This window comes from Macaca thibetana, chromosome 15 (genome assembly GCF_024542745.1).
Source record: "Macaca thibetana thibetana isolate TM-01 chromosome 15, ASM2454274v1, whole genome shotgun sequence".
In the NCBI taxonomy this organism is placed as follows: Eukaryota; Metazoa; Chordata; class Mammalia; order Primates; family Cercopithecidae; genus Macaca; species Macaca thibetana.
In genome coordinates, this window is record NC_065592.1 from 44,811,102 (window position 1) to 44,827,597 (window position 16,496).

General features: G+C 47.1%; 1 protein-coding gene across 1 annotated transcript in view; it reads left to right on the plus strand.

Moving 5' to 3' along the window:
• Nucleotides 1-15,566: 15,566 nt before the first annotated feature.
• HINT2 (histidine triad nucleotide binding protein 2) overlaps nt 15,567-16,496 on the plus strand; it is a 546,951-nt gene continuing 546,021 nt past the window's right edge. Inside the window, exon 1 of the mRNA XM_050762264.1 lies at nt 15,567-15,570. The gene's annotated coding sequence lies outside the window, so the exon portion shown is untranslated. The remainder of the gene's footprint in view (nt 15,571-16,496) is intronic.

The following is a 16,496-nucleotide window of genomic DNA, read 5'->3' on the forward strand; positions in this document are numbered from 1 at the left end:
CAGCCTCCAAAAGTGCTGGGATTACAGGTGTGAGGCACCGTGCCCAGCCTTGGTTGTATTCTAAAATGCAAATTTGTTTAGCTTTAAAGTCAAGCCTCCTCTGTGCTGAACAAGACTGATTCCTGCATATGAATTCCACTCCCATGCTCCTTCCACATAGACATAGGTACCGCTGAGACTGGAGCTACCATGTTGGCTGAAGCCTGCCTCTCCCAACCACAGGTTTGCCAGTGGCTTCCTAAATGTCAGGTCTAATGAACACATTCCCGTCTTTGTGCTGCTGGACTGCTCTATGCTGTGTGACTCTGCATTTCTGGGTGCGGAGGCCTGGCAAGGACAGGCCAGAGGAAGGCTGCCGCAGCTCCCATGACTCGCCCTTTGGCTGTCATGACACTCCTCTCACTAAGTCCTCCGTGTGGCTGAGTTCTCTCTCCTGAGTTTCTTTTTCTCTGGCCCGCCCATTCCCATCAGGGCTCGCTAGGATATGACCCTCACCATTATCCCATTCTGTGTACTCTTCCTGGAGCTACTGCATCCTCTCCTACTTGCATCAGCAACATTTTATAGTTCCCCTAGCACAGGAATTCCTATCTGCAGTCCCACTTCTCCTTGTGTTTCCTGCTAAACATCTCCTCCTGAAGTTATCCTCCTGAAGATCCTGTAGGCCAAGTTGTCTAACCCATGGCCTGCGGGCCCACATGCAGCCCAGGACAGCTTTGAATGTGGCCCAACACAAATTCGTAAACTTTCCTAAAACATGAGATTTTTTGGCAATTTTTTTTCAGCTCATCAGCTATCATTAGTTATAGAGTTTTATGTGTAGCTCAAGACAATTCTTCTTCCAATGTGGCCCAGAGAAGTCAAAAGATTGGACACCCCAGCGGTAGGCACTCAAACTCAGCATATCCAAATATGGACTCTCCAAACTTCCCCACAAACATATTTCTTCTCCTGTACTGTTTGGCTCCACTGCTGGCCTACCATTCCCCCGATACCCTAGCCAGAAACGGGAGGGTCATCCTTGACTCTTTCATCTTCTGCCTCCCCCACACCTAGTGAATGGTCCTTTTCTTTCCCTTTCCTCCACAGCCCTAGTTCAGACCCCATCATCTCCTGCCTTTCCATCATGATCTCGCTTCCTGCTTTGTACCCCCCACTTTCATATTCAGACCTCTGCACAGCCTCCAGAGGGGATCACTCAAATACAAACTGATCATGGCCCCTTTACCGCCGACTCTCACCCACAGCTCCAAACCCTTAGGTGGCTCTCCCCTGCCACAGGACAAAGTCCAGTCTTATTAGATGCTCCCCTTCCCAACAAGAGCCTTCTTAACCTGCTCCTGATAATGGCTCCAGCCTTGGCTCCCAGAACTCCCTTGCCCGGCATATTATACTCCGGCAGCATCCACCTGCTTCCAGTTCCCCCAGACACACTGGGCCCCAGATTCCCCTCTGCCTGGAAGTCCTTTTCCTCCCTCCTCTGTCTTCTCCCCTGACTCAATTCTGGTATCCCCTCCTCCAGGAAACCTTTCCTGAATTTTATAAGCGAGGGAGCAAGACGCTGCACCCCCTCCTCCTGTTGTGAGCTTGCCGAGTTCTCATCTTTTCCCAGGTGGAATGGTGTGCTTTCCGCTGGCCTGTGAGCATCTTGTGCTGGCACTGACTCATGTCTTTACCTCTAGGGTCCAGCACAGGGCCTGGCACATAGCAGGGGTTGAATAAATATGTGTGTGTGTGTGTGTGTGTGTGTGTGAGACGGAGTCTCGCTGTGTCACCCAGGCTGAAGTTCAGTGGCACAATCTCGGCTCACTGTAACCTCTGCCTCCCAGGCTCAAGCAATTCTCCTGCTTCAGCCTCCCAAGTAGCTGGGATTACAGGCGCACACCACCACCACCTGGCTAATTTTTGTATTTTTAGTAGAGATGGGTTTTCACCATGTTGGCCAGGCTGGTCTCAAACTCCTGACCTCAAGCGATCTGCCTACCTCAACCTTCCAAAGTGCTGGGATTACGGGCTTGAGCCACTGCAGGCCAAATAAATGTTTCTTGAATGAAGGAGTGGAGAGTAACACTTGGGCTCAAACTGGTTAGGGGGTTGGTGGGAACGGCCCAGTAAGGAGTGAATGTTAGAGGAGGAGCAGGTTTTGGGAAGAGTAAGGAAGGAGAGCAGAGTACCCATGAGTGACGAGGACCGGGCCTCCCATGCTGGGAGGTGCCAAGGGCAGATGTCCAGTAGACAAGCTGGATGATCACACCCAGGGCTCTCGAGAGAAACCTGGGCCATTGGGTGTTAGCGTGTAATTGTGGCAGCTAAGACAAGGCTGACTTCAGGAGGCCTCAGAAGGAAACCTCCTTTTTAGGAGAGGACTACCCCTTTTACTACTAGAGGAAGATTCCTCCCTTCCAGGTTAGATCCAGGGTGAAGACCTTCTTGCGAAAGGCCTCAGGGGCTGTAGAGAGCCTCCAGACAGGTGGGAGCCACGCCACCTCTGCCATCCCAGGGCTGCCTGGGGGCCTTGGGCCAACTCCACCTTCTTCAGGACCCTGGGCCTGCTGAGCTGGGCAGGGCTCCTCTCAGCTGAGGGATGCACTGTGGAGACCTGGCAGAGACAGGCCAGAGGAAGGCTGCCATGGCTCCCATGACTCGCCCAATTCTGGGTGAAACGCCTTCCTGGACTTGTGTATCTAATGAATTAGGTTCAAGTCAGTCATTACTAACCCAGGCAGAGTGAGAGCCGCCCCCACATACCACACGCACACACAAACTGCAACCAGCAACAAGCCCTGGCCCGTGCACAGAACTCAGATGCTATCAGCTCCTTGACTGTCCAGCATCCACGGGGCCCATTGTCCAGAGAGGGCATCGCCTGTCCCACAGGGACTGGCTCATCGTGACTCTTCCTAGGAATCCACCACGCAAACCTGACTTGGAACCAAAGGCCATGCTGGAGGGAAATGCCCCAGAGTTTCAGCTCACGAAGATGTGGACAGAAACTCAGGCCCAGGCGGCTATTTCTTTTTTTTTTTTTTTTGAGATGGAGTCTTGCTCTGTTGCCCAGGCTGGAGTGCAGTGGCACGATCTTGGCTCACTGCACCCTCCACCTCCCGGGTTCAGGCGATTCTCCTGCCTCAGCCTCCTGAATAGCTGGGACTACAGGCGCCCACCACCACGCCCGGCTAATTTTTTTGTAGTTTTAGTAGAAACAGGGTTTCACTGTGTTAATCAGGATCGTCTCAATCTCCTGACCTCGTGATCCACCTGCCTCGGCCTCCCAAAGTGCTGGGATTACAGGCGTGAGCCACCATGCCCGGCCCCAGGCAGCTATTTCTTTAAGGCTCCTCAGTGCGCTCTGTGAATTGCACAATAAGTAGCCACAGGGGCTGCTTGGACAAAATGCCCATGAGGAGAGAAAAAGCAGGAAGCTGGCAGAAGTCATAGGCACAAAGCTCCTTTCACAGCAATCCACCTGTGGGAAGCCCCTGGCCGAGCTCACAGGGGCTCGCTCCCCGCTGCTGATCTGCAACGCAAGTTGCAAGTTCTGCTTCTGGGCTATCAGCGCAGCTCATAATGACAGTATCTGCTGAGGCCCCTGGGAGCGGGGCCAGGTCAGCGTCCATTTTGTATGATATGACCTGCCCTCTGTGCCATGGGGTGTGCCTTCTCTAGCATTTTGGAACTGAGGGAGGATGAAAACAGTGATGGCCAGGAGTGGTGGCTCAGGTCTGTAATCACAGCACTTTGGGAGGCTGAGGCCAGGAAATCGAGTCCAGCCTGGCCAACATGGCAAAACCCTGCCTCTACTAAAAATACAAAAATTAGCTGGGCGTGGTGGCAGGCACCTGTAGTCCTAGCTACTCAGGACACTGAGGCAGGAGAATCGCTTGAACCCGGGAGGCAGAGGTTGCAGTGAGCCGAGATTGCGCTACTGTATTCCAGCCTGGTAACAGAGCGAGACTCTATCTCAAAAACAACAACAACAAAAAAAAAACAGTGACCGTAGTGGCCACCTTTTCCTGCTGCAAGGCCTAGAGGAGCAGAGAGAACCTGACTGCAGGAAGAGAGAAGAACAGAGCAGAGACAGAGAGGAGCAGAAGGGGAAACAGAGCATCCCGATGGTGCTTCAGTCCCTGATCGTGTCCTACCTGGACCTCAGCTCTCAAGCTCCATGAGACACCCATGGATCCTTAGGACAAATTCCTCATGTTTTGGTTTTTATTTTTGAGACAGGGTCTCGCTCCTAGGCTCCCATCTCAGCCTCCAAAAGTAGCTGGGACCACAGGTTTGTGCCACCACTCCCAGCTAATTTTTAAAATTTTTTGTAGAGACAAGAGGTCTCATTACGTTGCTCAGGTTGGCCTCAAACGCCTGAGCTCTAGCAATCTGCCTGCCTCATCCTTCCAAAGCGCTAGGATTACAGGGGTGAGCCACCGCGCCCAGCCAGTTCCCCATGTTTTGACTTGGCTAACATAACTCCAATTCGTTGAGAATCCTAATTAACACCAGGGATGTGCCACTAACTAGCAACGTGTCCGTGGGTCATTCGTATAACCTCTTCAGGCATCATTTCCTCGTCTAGCAAGTGGGGATAAGAAGATACTTCACAGGATCAAAGGGATGCAAATAACTGAGAATGAAAGTGCCAGCTATGGCATATCCACATGCAGGCTCATTAACCGATGACTTTCCAACGGTCTGGAGAGAAGGTCCTGAAACCATTCACATATTAATGATATGTGGCTGAAACTTAGCACTGAATGAAAAATCAATTATTTTGCCCTCGAGAGCATTCAGTTTCTTCTAAATCAAGAGATGTAATCTTGTCTTCTTGACTAAGTTCTTGGGTTTACAGATCTAGACATTTTGTCTAATGAACATTTTTCATTGCCTACCAGTATCCATCACCATTCCTCGAGGCAAATTATGCAAGAAAGATAGAGAGCTCTAGTCTTTTTTTTTTTTTTTGAGACCAAGTTTCACTCTTGTCACCCAGGCAGCAGTGCCGTGGCGCGATCTCAGCTCACCGCAACCTCTGCCTCCTGGGTTCAAGCAATTCTCCTGCCTCAGCCTCCCGAGTAGCTGGGATTACAAGTGTGCACCATCATGCCCAGCTAATTTTTGTATTTTTAGTAGAGACGGGGTTTCACCATGTGGGCCAGGCTGGTCTCGAACTCCTGACCTCAGGTGATCTGCCTGCCTTGGCCTCCCGATGTGCTGGGATTACAGGCGTGAGCCACCGTACCCAGCGGACTTTTTTTTTTTTTTAAGATGAGGGTCTCACTATGTTGTCCAGGCTGGTCTCAAACTCCTGGGCTAACGGATCCTCCCAGCTCATCCTCCCAAGTAGCTGGGATTACAGGCACATGCCATGGCACTCAGCTTTCAAGCCTTTTATAACCTATAGTAACCTTATAACCTAAATTGCAGAATTGACTTGCCATCCCTTTGCCATATTCTTTGGTCGCACAGGCCAACCCTGGTGCCCTGTGGGAAGGGACTGCCTAAGGGTGTGGATATCAGGAGGCTGGGATCCCTGGGGCCATCTTGGATGCTGGCTACTACAGAGAGTACATTTCAAGATTTCCTATCAAAATATCCCTGAGGGCAGAGGGGAATGACTGTGAATGGACTCTGCCAGGCCTGGAGGTTTGGCACCAACAGCAAATAGCTCACTATAATGGAGAAATGTCCAGACAGCCAAATTATCTCTCTTAAGTACATAGTAATTACATTACATCCCCTTTTATACCAGAATGTTTAAGCAAATGTGATGCTTTCAGAGCCCTGTGACATACACTGGGTAGGCCCAGTGCTAAACTTCTCCCAGTTTAAAGAGCAGGGCAGGGGAACCTGTTTGGAGACTGGTTAGAGGTCTAGGGAGGCCAAGTGACAGTCGCTTACAAGAATTGGCAGCTACAATGCCCGAGGCATTGTTTTTTTAACTTATTTTAAGTTCAGGGGTACATGTGTAGGTGTGTTATATAGGTAAACTTGTATCATGGTGGTTTGTTGCACAGATTATTTTGTCACCCAGTCATTAAGCCTTGTATCCACTGATTATTTTTCTTGACCCTCTCCCTCCTCTCACCCTCCACCTCCTGACAGGCCCCAGTGTGTGTTGTTCCCCTCTATGTGTCTGTGTGTTCTCATCATTTAGCTCCCACTTATAAGTGAGAACATGAGGTATTTGATTTTCTGTTCCTGCATTAGTTTGCTAAAGATAATGGCCTTCAGTTCCATCCATGTTCCCACAAAGGACATTAGCTCATTCTTTTTGATGGCTGCATAGTATTCCATGGTGTATATGTACCACATTTTCTCTATCCAGTCTACCACCGATGAGCATTTAGGTTGATTCCATGTCTTTCCTATTGTGAATAGTGCTGCAATGAAAATGTATGCATGTGTCTTTATAATAGAATAATTTGTATTCCTTTGAGTATATACCCAGTAATGCGATTGCTGGGTCAAATTGTATTTCTGTTTTTAGGTCTTTGAGGACTCACCATACTGTTTCCACAATGGTTGAACTAATTTACACTCCCACCAACAGTGTAAAGGCATTCACTTTTCTCTGCAACCTGGCCAGCATCTGTTCTTTTTTGGCTTTTTAATAGCCATTCTGACTGGTGTTAGATGGTGTCTCATCATGGTTTTGACTTCAATTTCTTTAATGATCAGTGATGTTGATTTTTTCTTCATGTGGTTTTTGGCCACATGTATGTCTTCTTTTGAAAAGTGTCTGTTCATATCCTTTGCCCACTTTTTAATGGGGTTGTCTTTTTCTTGTAAATTTAAGTTCCTTATAGATGCTGGATATTAGACCTTTGTCAGATGCGTAGTTTGTAAAATTTTTCTCCCATTCTGTAGGTTGCCTGTTTACTCTGTTGATAGTTTCTTTTGCTGGGCGGAAGCTCTTTAGATTCCATTTGTCAATTTTTGCTTTTGTTGCAATTGCTTTTGGCTTCTTCGTCATGAAATATTTGCCAGTTTCTATGTCCGGAATGGTATTGCCTAGATTGTGTTCTAGGGGTTTTATAGTTTTGGGTTTTATGTTTAGGTTTTTAATCCATCTTAATTTTTGTATATGGCATAAGGAAGGGGTCTGGTTTCAACCTTCTGCATATGCCTAGCCAGTTATCCCAGCACCATTTTGAATAGGGAATCCTTTCTCCATTTCTTGTTTTTGTCAGGTTTGTCAAAGATCAGATGGTTGTAGGTGTATAGCCTTATTTCTAGGCTCTCTATCCTATGCCATTGGTCTACGTGTCTGTTTTTGTACTAGTACCATGCCATTTTGGTTACTGCTGCTCCATAGTATAGTTTGAAGTCAGGTGGCATGATGAGAGGCATTGTTTATAATATTAATACTAGCACAGGAGCTCACACACAGATGTGACCTGTATTGCACACACACACATAAACAACCCAATGTCCATCAGTGAAAGCCAGTTAAATAAATGATGGTATAGTTATGTGACTGGACATTACGATGGGATTATTGTCTCCAATTCAGCTGAGACCTCAAAGTCTGAGAATACATAAAAGATGCATAGTTCCCCTGCATCCCAAGGGAGGGGCTGGATCACACATGCAGAACACACTAAGATATTATGAAATCAGGTCTGCTGGCATCCTACCCCATCCTACCCACCAAAGGACAGAAGGGTTGATGAGTCAGTGGAGTGCTGAGGCCTCCCCAGCCCTCCCTACCACAGCCCTGGGGAGGTGGGAGGACCTGCCTGGGAGGTGGAGAGGCAGGAGGGAGCAGGCTGGGGGGCACTGCCCAGAAGCTACCCTCCCACTGCCCAGTGCTTAGTGCCGGTGCTCCCAGATCACACCGAGGGGCGAGCTGCTTATTTTCATGGCCCAATACTGAGATGCAGATAAACTGGGAAAGAAGAGAGTTTTTATTTCTGTAACCAGGTGCGGGGAAAAGGCCTGGAAATTATCGCCAGACCAACTCAAAATTTCGAAGTTTTCCAGAGCTTATATACCTTCTAAGCTCTATGTGTACGAGTAAGTGTGCATTTATCTAAAGACGTAAGTGATTCACTTCTAATCTATAACTAAGGTCTCAGCCCTGAAGACCTTCCTCTGGAGCCTCAGTGAATTTACTTCATCTAAATGGGTCCAGGTGCTGCAGTGATTACCCTTATCTTGTCTCCTGCTAAATCACGGAGGTTTGGGGAGTTCCTTTCCACCTCCAATAAATTTGTTTGTGGAGGGCTGGGGAGCTTCTTCAGAAAAATTTGTTTAATCCTAAACTTGTAAAACTTGTTTAATCCTAAACAGATCCTGTTAAGAATGCCTTCGTTATTTTGTCATGCTTTAAGGCCCAGGAAAGGCCTAGGCGAAACTCTGGGTGGGGTTTTGTTACATTCCCGCCTTCGTATAAGGACACTGGCTCTATCAGCTTTTAACATTTAACTTCACCGCAGGGTGCTGAAACAGTTGTTACGGAGGCCCGCAATCCTGAGGCCTCGCCTGCCACACCACGGGGTTGAAAGGAGTGGAAGAGGAACTGTGATATTTGGATTCAAATACTTCTATATTGTCTAACATAAACATGTTTATATGTTACCAAAAAAAAAAAAAAGGAAAATAAAGGAGTAAAAAAGCATGTACAGTAAGCACCTAATAAGTAATAGTTTGTTCTAGGAGCATCCCTGGGAAAACATTTCCAGCAATTTCAGATTTTTGTTGTTTGAATTTTTTACAATAAGCATGTTTTATTTGTAGAAGCAGAAAATATCCAAATATAGCATTTTAGAAATAATTATAAAAAGCTACCAGAGACCCAGCTTTTCACCCCTCTCCTCCTCCTCTCTCCGTTAAACACAGAACTCAGCCCAGCAGGGTGGGCCTGCAGCCCAGGCAGCCCTGGGAGAACGCTTCCTTTCCGGCTGCCCACGCCCAGGACGGGACTTCCAAGCAGGACAGGGAACGCGTCCCTGTTCCGGTCCAGGGATCAGCTGGGACACCAGCGCCTTGAACCTGACTTCCCAGGCCAGGACTCACCCCCCTCTTTGGAACCCCATTGCCCCCGGACTCCCCCCGCCTCAGCCTCTCCCACTCCACCGTCTGCCGGCCTGCACCCCAGCTCTGTCCCCTTCTGCCTCCCCAGTCCACTCACCTTCAGCCGGTAGTGAGCTTTCCCAAGAGGAAACTGAGGCACGCTGGGAAAAGGGAGCTACTTCAGGTCGAGCAGCAGCTCAGCGACAGGGCTGGGACCTAGGCTTCCCCGAGCCGCTGCGGTGCGCTTTAAATAACACCACACACCTGAACAGCTGAGGCGCCCGCGCCTCCCCTCACTACACTCCCTCATTCCAGGTTGAAATGTGCACCATGCTCCGGCAAAAACAAACAAACAAACAAACAAACAAACAAACCAGGCTTTTCTCACAAAATCAAACCAGAAGGTAAGATGTGTGTGGCAGAAACAAGCTTCTTAACTTCCCTAAACCTTATTTTCCTCCTGTGGAAAGTGAGTTGATTAGTTCCTGCCTCGCGGCATTGCGGGGATCTAATGGAACGATGTGGTGCAGCTGGTGCCCCATAGCTGGCAGCTGTGGTTTGTTTCTCCCCAAACCGGCCACTCGGGCCCCAGCCTCTCAAGACCTATTTTGGGTGGCATTCATCTGGGTGGTGGGGAGCAATGGAACTTTTTCTTTTTTCTGAGACAGGGTCTTGCTGTCGCCCAGGCTGGAGTGCAGTGATGCAATCTCATCTCACTGTCACCTCCCGCTCCCTGTCACCTCCCGCTCCCTGTAGCCTCCACCTCCCAGGCTCAAATGATCCTCCCACCTCAGCCTCCCATGTAGCTGGGACTAGGCGCACACCACCACGCCCAGCTAATATTTGTATTTTTTGTAGAGACGGGGTTTCACCATCTTGCCCAGGCTGGTCTCGAACTTTTGGGCTTAAGCAATCCTCCTGTCTCAGCCTCCCAAAGTGCTGGGATTACAGGTGTGAACCACCACACCCAGTCCCAACGGAACTTTTTCTTCCTCATCCAACAACGTATATATTTGCTCTTAAGTGAGTAAACAGTTGTTGTTGTTGTTGTTGTTGTTGTTTTAAACAGCACTGGATTCTAGGAAAATGGAAAAATGAAGTGCATGCTTTACTTACTGTGCCCCTGTGTAATAAACATCAACTTTACAAAAAAAGACCTGAGGCTGTGTCCACACTGCGGTTATCTTCCTAGAATCTCCATTTCTCCTTAATCTACAGATTGGCTGGGGGAAACGGAATGAAATATTCCTGGTGCAGTAAACCTGATGGTCAAACCTCCCAGAGCTCCAGGGCAGCCAGCTGCCAAGAAGCCTGTCCCCTCTGGCCCACACCCTTCCTGTTGGCTCCTGGCCACACCAACCCATCGCCTGGGAGGATGCTAGAGAAACGGGGTTGCTCCAAGAGTCCACGTGTCCTTAACGCATGGCCAGACTCAACAATAGGCTTCTTAATGAAACCGGGAAACTGCAGAGTTGAAGTGGGTGTTGGGTGCTGAGCCTTGGCTCATTCCCTCACGGATCAAATATCAGCAGAGTCATTGGGTAAAGGCCACCAAGTTCACCTTCACCTTCCTGAGGAAAAGACGTTTAGGGTCTCAGCTTTCTTCAGCAGACAGGGTAGCTCCCCGGCACATGATAGAAGCAGGCTAGGAGTTAGAAGGCAGACAGTGGCCGGATATGGTGGCTCATGCCCGTCATCCTAGCACTTTGGGATTACAGGCCGGAGGATTGCTTGAGGCCAGGAGTTTGAGACCAGCCTAGGCAACACAGTGAGATTCCCACCTCTGTAAAAAAGTAGCTTTGCGTGGCTGGGCATGGTGGCTCACACCTGTAATTCCAGCACTTTGGGAGGCCTGAGTGATCCCGACGGATCACCTGAGGTCGGGAGTTCGAGACCAGCCTGACCAACATGGAGAAACCCTGTCTTTACTAAAAATACAAAATAAGCTGGCCATGGTGGCACATACCTGTAATCCCAGCTACTCGGGAGGCTGAGGCAGGAGAATTGCTTGGACCCAGGAAGCAGAGGTTGCAGTGAACTGAGATGGCACCATTGCACTCCAGCCTGGGCAACAAGAGGGAAACTCCATCTCAAAAAAAAAAAAAAATGAGCTCTGCATGGTGGTACATGCCTGTAGTCCCAGCTACTCAGGAGGCTGAGGTGGAAGGAGCACTTGAAAGCCGAGATCCAGGCTGCAGTGAGCTGTGATCGCACCACTGCACTCCAGCCTGGGCAACAGAGCGAGACACTGTCTTTTCAAAAAAGCTGACATCTGCCGAGTCTGTCAGGGGCTCACAGATGCAGGTGGAGGGGCTCAGATTCCCTGTGCCTGGATGCTGGGGCTGGGGTGGGAGTATTAGCCATGGCCTTTTTTCCTCAATATCTCCATGGCGTTCTACCCATTCCTCTCCACAGCTCCATCCTGTTCTCTAAGTTGGCCCTTGATCAACTTTAGACCGCAACAGACGTGAGCAACAAAGGGCTGTGTGTCTTCTGAAGCGGATATTGAACCGGACCTTCACACAGCTGTGCTTTCAGAGCCTCCCCTGCCAGCTGCCCTCCTCAGTTCTCACCCTCAGGTGCCGGGCTCAGCAGCCCGGGGAGGCAGATGGACGGGTTCTTGGAGTCATGTTCTTCATGCCTAAAACAAGCACAAAGGACTCCAGACAGAACCTGCTGTATTGAAATACAGTTATTAAAATGTAAACAAACTCAGGCAAGATAAACACTACTTTATTAATGCATTGCATGATAAGATCTGGCAGTCGTTCTAATAACAATGACGATTTTGAAGAAGTGACGAATGTAAGAAATTTCAAGGTATCTGCAACAAATGCAGTGGAAAGTGAAAATATTTCAGATTCAAATTGCGCCAGAGTCACAGGTGCCTCTGATACACCCTACTTTGTTGCATACATTAACTGAAGGAATAGCTAAAGTTTAGTTAGGGGTTAATGAAAATAAGTGTGTAATTTTTTCTTTACTGAATGTACAGCCCTCTCAGTTCTGTCTGTGGGCCCCTGACTTCGAGTGTCCAGGTCAGCTCGGCTCCTGCCAGCAGTACAATGTTCTCTTTGCCTGGAGGACATCATTTACTAGCTGGTAGGGCTGGTCTGGGCCCTGCAGCCAGGCTCCCACTTTTATTCCCTCACCTGTCTACCTTTCTCCCTCTCTCCCTCTCCCTCCTCCTCTCCCTCTCCCTTTCCCCTCTTCTCCCCCTTTCTCCTCCCTCTCTCTTCCCTCTGTCCCTCCCTCCCACCCCTCCTTTGGCTTCTCCTGGGGTCTCCTCACTTAGGGCTGAGATTTAAACATTTTCAGATTTAGAGTAAGTTGGGAAGAAGCAGGAATTAGATATGACTCTCTCAGCCAGTAGACAGGTAGGTGGTCATGTAGCAGGATGAGCCGCAGACAAAACCTCTCAGACACCAAGTTGTAGAAGGAAGGGCTTTATTCAGCTGGGAGCATCGGCAAGTTGTTGCCTTAAAATCTGAGCTCTTTGAGTGCACAATTTCTGTCTTTTTTAAGGGCTCACAACACTAAATATTTCACATGAAAGTGTCCTGATTGATTTGAGCAAGCAGGGAGTACGTGACAGGGGCTGCATGCACCGGTGGTCAGAGAGAAACAGAACAGGGCAGGGAGTTTCACAGTGTTCTTCTATACGATGTCTGGAATCTATGAATAACATCGGTTTCTAAGTTATGAGTTGATTTTTAACTACTGGGTTTAGGCCAGGCAGGCCCAGGCCTGGTTTTGGGCCTGGCGCCTGGCTGGCTGTCTTTGGTTTTACTTCCTTGTTTTTTTATTAAAACAGGTACTGAGTATAAAATAATATGAGAGGGTCTCTCTCTTTCCTCATTCCCCCCTTTTGAGACTCTCACTTTTTATTAGTGGGAGTTCTTACTCTTGCTTCTTATGTCTTTTTGTGCAATAAATTGATAGTGATTCATATAGTACACTTGTGCGGAAGCATTTTGGTGAACTAAGGTAGCAACAAAGCTTTTTATCATTTGGAGAAGTCCAGGTAACAGACAAGGGAGCAGTAAGTAGGTTTTTATTACTATTATAACTTTTACTATAAGAATTTTAGGCTGGGTGCGGTGGCTCAAGCCTGTAATCCCAGCACTTTGGGAGGCCGAGACGGGCAGATCACGAGGTCAGGAGATCAAGACCATCCTGGCTAACACGGTGAAACCCCGTCTCTACTAAAACATACAAAAAAAAAAAAAAAACTAGCCAGGCCCTCGAGGTAGCAGGCGCCTGTAGTCCCAGCTACTCGGGAGGCTGAGGCAGGAGAATGGCGTAATCCCAGGAGGCGGAGCTTGCAGTGAGCTGAGATCCAGCTACTGCACTCCAGCCTGGGCGACAGAGCGAGACTCCATCTCAAAAAAAAAAAAAAAAAAAAAAAAAAAAAGAATTTTAAATCCTCCTAGTGCTGGGAATTAATTTTTAAACATGGCTTCAGGGTCGAATTTGTGATACACTTGTATGGGCACATGTGACTATGTCTTTAACTACTTGCCTTTGATTATCTATGTGTAGACAGTAATTAGTAAGGTTACATTTCTTATAGACCTTTTTTTCAGCTGCTAGCAAGTAATCGAGAGCTAATCTATTTTGATAGATAGCATTTCTTATCTGAGTTTCTTGCCGGAACAGAATAGTCAAGCCTTGACCAGTTTTATTAGTAATAATTTCTCAAACAGCTTGTAACCGTATAATTCAGTTGAGCATGTAGATGGGGGTCTGATATCTTCATGAGCCATCTTGTGCTCAAGTGGCTATGCTTCGTTTTTAGCGGGAAGCATAGACTGGGAAGCCTAGAAGTTCACTTGTTCTTATGGGCAGTAAGAAGAAAGATGGTTTAATAGTGCCAATAACACAACCGCCTGTCCACTGGTCAGGCAGCTTAGCGTAGGCTCTATGTCTGCATATCCAGTATAACCCGGTGGGGGCAGTCTAGTCCTGGTGGAATTGTGGGTGGGCCTAGACAGTCTGCAACCTTGGAAATTTACTGAATGGGTTTCTTTCTGTATAATTGGAAGTCTACTATGTAACTGTTTTTGCGGTACTATTATACAGCTTTTGCCTAAGACAACTAAGCCGCCCTACAGGATGAGTGAATTTTTTTCTTCTTCTAGCTATGCAATACTGTCTAATAATTGAGACGTTTAGAACTTAAAAATTGTCAGGGTAGTTCTTTTGGGCTGAGAATTCATCAGGAACTGGGTCTGTAGGAACTAATTCTTGGGCTTCCTATGGCCATTGATCTCCTATTACGGTTCCTCTACAAACATAACATGAAGTGACTTTTAGAGACTGGGCTACATGTTCGGCTAATTGCAAAAACAAATTTTTAGTTTTTTCTGGAATCTCAGGTACTGGCACATTTAGTTCATCATAGAAAGTCTGAAATACTGGTTCTGGAGAGCGTCTTTGAACTTCTTCTTTTATTAGGATGCTTACACTAGGATCTAGTCTTTTTTTTAATCAATGCCTAATGTTACGTATTTTTTTTTATTCGGTTTTGGGTCTGAGGGGTTTGTGATTACTAATTTTAAAGGGTTGCAGCTCCTACTCGTGCAGGAGGGGCTGACTTTTCTTTTTTGGAGCTAAACAGGATCTTTTTATTTTATTTTATTTTATTTTTAAGTCGCCTAAATGACACAAAACCAGTATTGACACATTTCACATAAATATGATTCTTGACAGATATGCTTATTTTCTGCTGTGTAACTTTTTTCTTAATCTAGAGAACTGCATCTTATCTTATGTTGTTTACTATTAATAGTGGCACAGGCATCAAATTTTAAGGTTACATTTTTGGGAACTTCTCTTTTTTCTGTTCTAGCTATTACTTTACTTGTGTCACTTAGAAAAAGACTAGTCCTTATTCTTATTTTAAAAACTGTGATCATGGGAGGCTTAAAATGAGTCATAACACGCATCAGGTTGGTTATTTCCTGGGCTACATACCTTGGATAGAATAGCATTATACAAACAAGTTTCTTTTAGAGTCCTGGTACACTCATAATAACTATAAAATCATAGAACTGTAGCAATCTTTTGTCTTACCTTAGTGACTTGATGTATACACTGGGAACAGCTTTCAGTCTGAGGAAGGTCAGTTGAAGTCTTTACTGTACAAGTCTAAATTTTAAGGAAAATGAGTCCCGCGATGAGTTTCCTCATGCGTCGGCCGTGCGTGGACCAGTCAGCTTCCGGGTGTGACTGGAGCAGGGCTTGTCTTTTTCAGAGTCACTTTGCAGGGGTTGGGAAAGCTGCTCCCATCCACGTGCAGCTCCCGGTCTACAGATGTTTAAGGAGGTCTCGGAGGTTGGGCCCCACTAGAATAAACTGAGTCCAATACTTTTACACAGTTATGTTTAACTGAGCTCTTTGATACCAGGAGCAAGGTGGCGGGTTCAGCCTGTTGCAAACTTCAATGGCTATGCGGGGAATTTTTACAGAGCAAGCTTTGGTATCTAGTTAGTAGAGCATTTATTAGCTAATGGTGTCCTTTGGTATTTATTAAAATCACCACAGCATGGGGGGACTTTATGTTTGGGTTTTTCCTAAGAGTTAGCTCATCTGCTTCTTGTGCTAACAGGGCCGTTGCTGCCAGGGCTCTTGGACATGGGGGCCAGCCTTTGGAAACCTTGTCTAGTGGTTTTGAGAGATGGGCCGCTGGCCTTGGCCAGGGTCCTACAGTCTGGGTTAAAACTCTAACTGCCATTTTTTTTTTTTGACATATAGAGTGTAAAGAGTTTTGTCAGGTCAGGTAGCCTCAGGGCTGAGGCCAACATGAGTTTTTCTTTTCAACTTATGAAAAACTCATTGCTGTTGATTGTAATAGATGTAGTTTATGTAATCTACATTTTTATTGACTGTCATCTACTAAAATATTGATTTAGATTTTGTAACTATTTGATTTCAAGCTTTAAATTGATCTGGTATTTCTTGTGGGGCTCTAATTGCATCTAAATGGTTGTGAGAGTTGAAAAACCCATAAGGGGCTTCTCTCGCTTTACAATGTCTTATTATTATTATTTCTGATTGATGAAATGCCAGGGTGAAAGGGATAGCCAAATGGACTAAAGCACAAGTGCCACTCTAGTTATTTGGCAGAGTGCCTAGTAAAGGTCCACCACAATACCACCACACATCTGCTCGGGGATGAACAAGGGCTGATTGATAAGCTCTTGAAAATTCTTAAGCTCACTGCATCTCTTCAGGTCTCCAAGGAATATTAAGTCTCCTCTTTGCCATGAGAGACACGAAGTGAACTTACTGTTGGGAGACGCAAGCTGGATAGCCCTTGGGGGCTGACCTGCAGGGACTTTGGGATATAGCAGAAAGAGCTTGGCATGACTTATTACTCCAGGCTGTAGAATCTTGGAAAAGAGCTACCATGCAGCCCATGCCTGGTCGACTGGAGGACCACCTTAGTGGAAGGGGGACAATCAGGGCCTCTGGCCTGC